Source organism: Candoia aspera, chromosome 2 (assembly GCF_035149785.1).
Source record: "Candoia aspera isolate rCanAsp1 chromosome 2, rCanAsp1.hap2, whole genome shotgun sequence".
NCBI lineage: Eukaryota > Metazoa > Chordata > Lepidosauria > Squamata > Boidae > Candoia > Candoia aspera.
Genome location: NC_086154.1, coordinates 209,336,166 through 209,346,575, shown reverse-complemented (window position 1 = coordinate 209,346,575; position 10,410 = coordinate 209,336,166).

Genomic DNA, 10,410 nt, shown 5'->3' with positions numbered 1-10,410 from the left:
GGCTTTCAGTGTAAATAGCCTGGTGATGACAAATAATTTCGCATAATTAGAGCTAACACTAAGAGGAATATTGTAGCACTTTACACTTTTTTTTACTACCAGCAAGAAATCTCCAGATTGTTAGTACTAGAAGAACATGTCGTAGCATATCTAATGCACACTTCTTTTTCTTCTTTGTGCAGAGGATTAATCACAGGGTTAGTTTAACTTCACAGTTCAAATAGAACAGTCCCCAGTCATGTTTTATTTTTAAAACAGCTAACAAAAAAGATACCACATCTTTAAATGGGATTAATTAAATCCTCTAGGCTGTTGAAATAATAAAGTACCTGTTCCTATGTAATCCTTAGGTTGCACATTGAAGAATTTATTGGTAATTCTCTTAGCAACAGGTCAGCAGTCTAACCTGTTCATCCCTAATATAATATTGTTGTATTCAGCAAAGCTACCACGGTGATAGATTTGGCTGCACAAAATGTGTGATTTGGGGCCCCGAATATAAAACAAATTCCTGTGCCTTTCCTAATAATAGTAAAAACATTGAGCATGTCTTTTGATACTAATATCTAGATTTCTAAGGCTACAAGGTACATTGTTTCTGTTGTGCTGTGTTGCTTTCAAAACTAGGAGACAAACCTTCATTATATTTATATCTAGAATTATGTTTTATTGCATCCAAACAAGCTAAGACTGTAAACCACTTTTAATCCAATTTTAAGATTGGTTGTGAATCATGATTAATTTGGTTGCAAAGCATATTCTTGAATTTATTCATCCTGGCTGTGTTTGCCCCAAACACTGAAGAAGAAGGTAGCCAAACACAATACAATTTCAGTTCTGTGTTCTGTATGGAGCCAGAAAATTGGGTTAATTGAATAGATGATTACATTAACCATGGACAATGTATTACTACAGCTTGTGCTGTGTTAATTTACCTAATTGTTTAAGCAGAAGAAGCAAATAAAAAATAAAAGAAGAAGAGATAAAAGAGAAACGGCCGCTATGGCATTCTTCTTGAGGTTTAATAAGCCAATATTCCTGGCATAGGTGGCTTACTGGTTGCATTTACAGCCAATAGATAGGTTTTTTCATTTTGCCAGAAAAAATATGTTTGTTCACTGTTTGTTTGTTTGTTTAGATAAATGAGAATTGTAAAACAGAATTTCATGATCTTTGTAGTATTTTCTGTATTTTAAAAATATATGCATTGAACTAGGTTACTACAAAGAGACGTTCTAAATGGGCAGCAATTCCCCAGAGAGTATTTTTTCAGCCTGCCCAGTTGCACAACCGATGTCAGCTAATGATGAGTTTGTTCTGTGAAAGCAGATGCCAATATTCTCCCACAGTGGCCACAGACTACGTGCTTGGAAATAATGGCTATAATTAATTGCCTAAAACCTGCCAAGGCTCCAGGACTGGACCTTATTACCACATTCATTAATACTATCAAATTCATAAAAATGAATTTGGAGTGGTGGGGCCCTTTTCTGGCTTCTCTTTTTGCAGTGATTACACAGTTTCTGTTCTCCAAGACTATGGCTGAACCATAATTATTCCAGCCGTCAGAAAAGGTAAACAGCAAGATGTAGCAGGGATCATGTACATTACCCATCCCCTAATTCCACTTAGTTTGCTAATGATAATTAGTAAAATATGCACCAAATACTGAAAGGAAAATTATTGAAGTGGTAAGAAACCAATTGTATGTTTCAGGACAGGACATTTTGTGGGGATCAAACAATGATATTACAATACTTAGCCAAGGAATATACTGCCAAATCCTGCTCTTCATTATATGCCGTAGTCATCAATTTTATTTTTATATTCAATTCAATTTCAAGAGAAAAAGCTGTGAAATGAGCTTAAAAGCTCTGCTATTGGCAGATGACTATTGCTTTTGCTCTTTAGACTTCCTAAGATTTACAGTTAAAGTCAGGTGTGGCGCATTAGGTCATGTCACAAAAGAAATCCCAGTGAGGAGACTCTTAGAAAGGGCTGGTGTTCCATCACTGGAGGTTTTCAAGAAGAGACTGGACAGCCATTTGTCTGGGATGGTATGAGGATCCCTGCACTGGGCAGGGGGCTGGACTAGAAGACCTTCATGGTCCCTTCCAATCTATGATTCTATGAATTCTCATGAAATATATTTCAATACTGCTTGCTTTTTTTCAAACGTGGCACTCCAGCAGACAGGAGGTGTCACCAAAGTTAGAGGTGGCTCTGGCTAAACATCTTTGCCTATTGACTAATCTTATCCTTTAGCCAGGTTGGTTTGGTCTCTTTAATTCTAACTGATATGTTTAATTCCAGCTGGAAAAAAATGCTTGTCACGACATGCAGCTACTTGTGAGGTAATATTGTTGCTGGGATATGAGAAATCAAGCCTGTGTTTAGGTGATGGGTACTAAACATGGAAAGCCATAACAGACAGGCCTCTGTGAGAGACATATCATCAATTGCCTTTTGAAAATTAAAGCCAGCTCAATGCTGAAATCATATCCAGTTCCTAAATTTGGAATGGCATTAATCTTAGCCCATTGTAATGTCTTTCCTACATCAGGCACAGAAGAGAGATTCAAGAAAACTGCATACGTGGACAGATTATGCTCTTGTGATACTGATGCGTTGCATGAAACAATCATGTCTTCCTTTGCTGTCAACTCTATAACTCTACATCTCTGCCTTATATCCTTGCTATTAACAAATTACCCAGAAAGCTCAGATTTATTTATTTAAAATACTCCCAGATAAAAATTCTCTCTCTCTCTCTCTCTCTCTAAATGTGGCAAAATTTTGTTCTACTGTTTGTAAATTACAGCAAGTCCTAACAAACTAACATCTGAGTAAATGCTTGTACTTCACAGTACATAAGATGACCTTTATCATTTTACTAATGTTTTGTTTTTTCTTTTTCTGTGTTTTTAGTTTTTACAGTTGTCTATGCCCAAGAAAACTACAGGGAATTGTCCAGGCAGTCTCCAAGAATTGGACATGATTGAACGGATAAAAAAAAATGGCCGTAATAAAGTTGATTTGATTTGAGCCACTGCAAGCAATATAGGCATGAGATTTGTTCTCCCCACTGCTGATCCCAAACCTGTGTCTATTGCCTCTGTTCCCAATCACAGCTACAGGTAGTCCTGGGCTAATGACCACTCATTCAGTGACCATCTGAAGTTACAACAGCACTGAACAAGTGGTACTTAAGACCAGTCCTTGAAGTTCTGGCTGTTGCAGTGTCCCTGCAGTCACATGATTACCATTTGGATGCTTGGCAACTTACAATGGTTGCAGCATACCATGGTCACATGATCGCCATTTGCGACCTTCTCTGCCAGCTTCCCACAAGCAAAGTCAATGGGGAAGCCAGCAGGGAAGGTCACAAGTTGCTCCCTTATATCACTCCTGCTCCCATCACTTTTTCTCCCAAGGATCCCTGGGGATCTCATACCATGTAGCACATGACCACCCACAGCACACCCTGCCCATACTCCATAGTGCCCACCCACCCACCTACCTGGCTGCACTTGTGTCAGGCCATAGCACACCCTTGCCCAGCCATGTTTGAGTCAGGCTGCAGCATCTACCCACATCCCACACACACCCCATAACACCCCCCCACCTGGCCACACAATTTTTCCTGCTCCAACTGTATGTTATCAGAGACTATAAGCCAGCAAGAACAACAACAAAATATCTCTCTTTTCCCCACACCCCACAACTACTTGCAAGCAAGAACTTGCAACTCCTTTAGCAGATCATTACTCCCAATGCGACTTTTTTCTGCAGGAGAGCCTTCTAAGCTGTCTGATGTTGAACCTTCACCTTTTTCCTTTCCTTTCTTGGATTGATTGCCTGGACCTGTAGTTTTTGAACGTCACAGATCTCCCAGATTCCTACTGATGCTCTCTGAAACCAGCTGCTCTTATGGATATCTCAGTTAGAGACTGAAGCATCCTCCACCTGAGACTCTTTTCCAGTAGATGTATGCTCTATAGTGATTTCTGGGCAGAGAAACGATGTACTTTTGTGTCTGGAATCAGGAATTCTAGTATGTACATGTACCCTTTCTGTACATGTGCCTGTAAGGGATGGGCTGGGTCTACCTTAACCATTAGGTGATTACAAAGGTTCAAAGTGACAGGTCACTTTGATCAAGACTTCAATGGAATGCTCTTTGATGAAATTCCAAGAAGTCACATCAGAGTTACCATGCTGTGTCATATTGGTTGCTTCATGAGCATTCAACAACCTTCAGTATACCCATGCGCATATGCAGAAGACATTTCCACCAAAGAAAAGTAACCACAATAAGTGAAGCAACCCATCATAATGCTTTAAACTGGAGGTAATGTAGATAGACTTGTTTTTCTGCATTGAGGCCCTGCCTCGAAAAACTGAAGCAGTACTATTTAACTCAGACCCATTAACCACTTGCCACATTGTGACTGTTTTTGTTTTGTTTTGTTTTTCAGTTCCAATTCCCAGACTGAAGAATATGCTGGTTTTTGGAAGCTAGAGAAGCTCTTACATAGATCGCTTATCTTTTATTTTATTAAGACATAAATTAAGAGTTTGGATCTTGAAAGATGCTGGGCTAGATCTAATCATATTTAGATAATTTGGTGATTTTATAGCTTGTGTGTGTGTGTGTGTGTTTATATATGTGTTATCTTTAGAACAGGGTTTCTCAACCTTGGCAACTTTAAGATGTGTGGACTTCTGGGAGTTGAAGTCCACACATCTTAAAGTTGCCAAGGTTGAGAAACCCTGCTTTAGAAGAACTCCTTTATCTTCTCCAAAAGCAGGAAAATAATCACAAACATGCATCTTTGTTCTTTTGGAATAAATGTTGAGAAAATATTTCTATATTGCAGATAATCTATTATCTCTAATGCCAAAATACTTATTTTAATTTTCCTTTGATGGGGTGCTCTTACAGGATAGACTGTTTTTGTTCACTCACACTGCACATGGAATGTCAAGCATTTTACCTCCCTAACCACAAATACTGTTTTCCACTCAATATTATCCTGATGAATTCACTGAGGTCATTTTCAAGATAGAACAAATTATGTCTCTTACAAAACAAAGAAACGAACGAACAGAAAGTTAGAATAATGGCATGGCACTGAATTGGCAAAAATATTTTGGATGATCTAAGCATTAAAATCCTATTACATTTGATAGGGATGATAAAAATTGTCAAATCAGCTTAATAATATTATACATATATGACAGAAAGCTGAATAGGACTTTTTTTTTTCAAATCAACACACATGGGTTTATGCTGTTATATTTCTGCATTGCTATTAATAAGGATATCCAGAAACATCTATATTGACCCTGTTTCCTTGTATAGGATTTTCAGGAAGTGATTATGTGAACCGTCACTCTCAGTGTTTGCCAACCTGGGGCCTGTCTTGTTATCTAGACTTCAATTATTCTCAGAATTCTCAGCATGCTGGCTGGAAAATTTTGGGAGATGAAATATCTACTCACTGAAGAAAAGATTGTGGGGGTGCGGGGAGGGAGAAAGAGAAGGATAGTGAGAGAGAGAGAGAGGAGAGAGACAGCGCCAGTATGGTCTAGTGGTTAAGGTGCTGGGCTAGCAGTAGGGAATCTTGAGTTCTGCTTCTGCCTTAAGTACAAGAGACAGCTAGGTGACCTGGGGCCAGTCATTTCTTCTCAGCCCTAGGAAAAAGGCAATGGCAAACTACCTCAGAAAATGCTGCCTGAAAAACCTCATGGACTTGTCAATCTCAGAGAATACCAGGAATCACATTTTAAAGAGTCGGCAAGGCTTAGAGAAAAATTCAGGTTTCTATTTGTTTAAAGTTAATTAATATACAATTAATTAAATCTGGTTAATGATATTATTCCCATGCATTTCATAATTTTCATTTTCTGTCACATGAACAATTACCATATGGGGGCAATCTTTGGGAGCTATCTCAAAGGTTTTGGAAAGCTGTAATGGGCCTGTGCACAACTGTTTTAGGTTCACTTAAAATGTAAGTGAGCCTTTGGCCTTAAGCCCAGAGAGAATCTGTAGATACCAAAGAGCTGATAATACAATGAAAGAGAAGACACTCATGCAAACCCAACAATCCATGCCATACTCGTTTCACTGAAATTTCTTCCTTTAGAAAAAGTCTTAAAAGCAATTAAAGATGTCCATTTACATCCTTATGGCCCAGAATGTAAAAATGAAATAGTAATTGCTGGGAACTTTACACACTTATATGAAACATTAGGCTCCTACTCGTTTTTCCCACCAGCCATCTACTGTAACTGACCAATTTGTAGAAAATTTGTAGAAAAAATTTATAAACTGGCAATGCTGGAAAAAGAGTAACATGTCAAGATATAAATTTAGTTATTCTGTAGATGAAAAGATATGGTTTATGCAATATTATTTGTGTAATAGTATTGCAGCTTGAATGCCTTATAATTGTAAAAGGCACAGTATTGCTTTCAGTGGAAATATTAACTGGTCATGGAACAACCAGCTTTGATACATTTAGCTATTTAAATGTCCTTCAAGGACTGTTGATACAGGACTTAAAGCTAATCTTGAAGGATATCAAACATTTGTCAAACTTCTGTTGTCAAATTGTTAAATCTGTCTTCTGTTTCTACCTTCTGTTTCACTTTGGTTTTGACTTCTGCTTCATCTACTGGTTCTATGTCCAACTTGGGTCTGAGAATGACTTTATTTATGTTTCTGTATAACCATTTTGATTGATTGATTGATTTATCTATCTATCTAACTTGTCCCTGCCCATCTCCACCCATCGGGGGACTGATTGTATGTTAATACCAAATATTATCAATTTGTCCCAAGGTGTAAGAATTTTGGGGGTGGGGGAGGGGAGTGGTAGATTTAGGCTCAGTCTCGCTACCTAAAGAACAATCCTATCCATGAATGGCAAGGAGATGTTAGCAGACCTCTTTCCTGACATCAAAATCAAAATTAAAAAATCAAACATATTTTTTGAAAAATCATCACTAGAAGACTTTTAGAGGAAAGCTCAAAGAGAATGTGAACTTTTAAATGAACAGCTACTGAAGGTCCTATTATCTTCTTTTTTAAACAAAACTTTGTGAAGTGGATTTTCAGCACTCATGATAAGCAACAAATACAAACAAACAGAACAAATACTGACGTAGTCTGAATTGTATGTTAACTCTTCCTTTTACACATTTCAGTCCAGACATTGATCGAATATACCATTGTGTACATGCTCATTTATCCTATCAGTGTTTAAAGTTGATGTATTAAATGTAAGAGAAATAATGTTATTAAATTATCTTTTATTTCAATGTTCTTTTTTTCCCCTTTTGAAAGGTAATTCATAGGTATTCCTATTGGAAAAAAACGTTTGATATTCTGTGGACTTTACTATTCTATTCTTTTAATCTAATCATTCTTTATTTTGATATATCATTTGTTTTAAATTTATGTCATATGACACTTTAGTGAAATAAATAAATAAATATAGCCTTAAAAACAGGGTTTTTTTTTTAGTATTGAGGAAACTATGGTAAACAAAGTTATGTTAGAGTGCCCTCTGCTGGAAATCTTTCAGTTTTGACACACAAAAGATGTCCACAATTGAAAAAGATCAACAAAAATGTCACAAAGGCTGAGCCTGTTTAGACAGAGATCTAGTAAGCTCACATCCTCTCCAAAATCAAATCTTATATGTGTTCATACAGAGATAAAGGAAGGCTAAGTTGGAGGCCAACATTCTATTATATTTTGTTTTTTTAAGGCATCAAAGGGAACAGAATATGAGGTGGAATGCTAGATGTGAAAGCGTAAAAGACTGTATTCTAATCCCAGGCTTTGAAAGACAAGTTAATCACTACTTGTGTTGTGCCCATTATTGCCATCAGGCTCAGAATAGGACAATAATGGATTGAAAGGTAATAAAATATATGTTTATAACAGCTGCCAATGAATAAAATTCTTTCTCCTCCATGTTTTTTGTCATGTCTTTTCCAAACCATGACAAAGAATATTTGTAATCTACTGCATACTTAAATTCATCAATTAAAGTTAAATCGGAAATACTTTAACATTAAAGTCATTCGTTCCCCATTCTTCCCCAAGCTAACCAAAACAACTTCAAAAGTAGTTCCAAAATAATCACAAGATGGCAGTCCAAAAACAAAGCAAACATAAATGTTGCTTTCATTGTAAGAAATCTTTACTGTATTCCCTCTTGATTTTCATCACTAAATGAGTATTCAGCATTATATATCAGAAATGTCATTTTCTCCCTTACGTTATTCTCCACTCCTTATAATGTGGGCACGGTGATAGATCTTTCTTTTGGATCACAATGATGCAAACTCCCTTCTTTCAGAATAGTTCATTTTCACACAACTGAATATGAGTTTCAATGTTTTTTTAAACAAAAGTTGTTTTAATTGGTATTGTTAGCAACATGAATATTAAAGGATTTTTTTTTAAGTAAAAAGAAATAATCTGTTAGACTACTTCTTTTAGTTATTTAGAGGTTAAAGAAGTAAATGTTAAGGTGGTATTACAAATATTTGACTAAAGTCTGAGAGTATCAAGTGTTTTATAACACACTCATATTTCAAACGCTTATTCAGGGCCAATCTCATTTACAATCAATATTTTGCCGATATAGAAACAAGGGACAAGTCAGTAATTCAGTGAGTGAGTATCTACTATGTTTTGCAGCCCAGATTTATGTTTCACATTTTGAGTTAAAAGAACATTTCACCTGGAGCATCTTAGAGAAAAGACAGGGTAAACAAACAAACAAACACTGAGATCACAAAATTATGCAGCCTTCCAAATCATTCTGATATGGAGCAGAATATGAAGCTGAAATAGCAAAGCACTCAGATCACGACCACATGACCACTGGGGTGCTGGAACAGCCAGAAATCCAAGAACTGGTAGTAACCACCATTCGTTCAGGGCTGTCATAACTTGGGATGGTCGCTGACTGAATGGTTGTAGGTTAAGGACTACCTGTAATTTATTAGCAAATATTCTGATTAGTTCTAAATGACATTTAGTATAAAAATCTCTACCAGACTAAAGAAAAAGAAAAATGTTGAGATGATCAAAGCAACATGGGATGCATACAAAATTTTAAAAAGGAAATGAAAATATAATTTATATAAATATACTTATCTTGTATTAATCAATGAAAACAGAAACCAATGATTTGTATTGTATTAATATTAATAAAGTTTTATAGAATTTCATTTATGTCTACAATATATAGGTATGCGAAATATTTTTTTATTTTTTTTAATCAACCAACAAACAGATATTGTTCTCAAATAGCCGAGATGATCTAACTATGCTTTTACTACAAGAGTTTTTGTTATATTCTTTTCAGCCTAGAGCTATTTAACTAGATAACATTGAATCTGAATGTTTTTGTAAAGCATTTATCCTGGTGGGATAGATGGGATAGATCAATATATAGAAGAAAAAGTAATATTTTAGGCCAGGTTTCTCATATTCTAATTTTATTTATAATTTGAGGTTGCTGTTAATAATTAGTTTTATAAAATAATGAATTTGTTACATTCTTTGGTAATACAATGGCCAAGAAAATAAGGCTGCAGCTGACAGAAGACTATTACAAACAGCAGATGGCTCTATTTTCAAATAAATTTCTGCATGAACTCAGAACAGTGCAATCTTGAGTATACCTATTCAAGAATGAGTCTCAATGAATTCTCATTTAATTCATTTTATGTCAATTTCAGTGTCTTTATAGTTTGGCTGCTGAAAGATTTTTTGCAAAGCAATGAGCTTTCTTATTTGCAAAAAGATTGCTTTTTAGATGTACAGTTTAAGCAGATGTTAGTGATACACTGAAGACCCAGGTCTTCTTAATATAGAATACAGTCTCCACACAGTATCAAAGGGATACAATTTTGAGTATAGAAATATCCAATCCCAACCATGTTTATGGAAAAGAAAGGTGCAAACTTTTTATTTGACATAACATATATGGGACAGCCCTCACTGCTCTCACAGTTGTCTTCACAAGCATGATTATAGGTTGTGAACTTCTGCTATGTTCAGGAACTTCTGAAGAGGTTGAATGCATCTAGGTGTATTTCCTCCAGAACTGATTATGTGCCATCAAGTAGTTATTGACTACTTGCAGTTACATGGGCGTAACTACACAGTAACTTCTCCAGGATCATCTGTCTCCAACCAGGCCTTTCAGATTTCCTTACAAGGCATCCATCGCTACTAGGGTTCCAGAGGGAACCTGATGTTGCTCTTGAAGGTTTGGCACACAGTCTAGCCAAAGCCTTAGTCACTGCTTGGAATGACAGGGCTTGGATCACATCATGCCCATGTGGCCTCTCTCTTCCTGTAAATCCTGGGTCTCC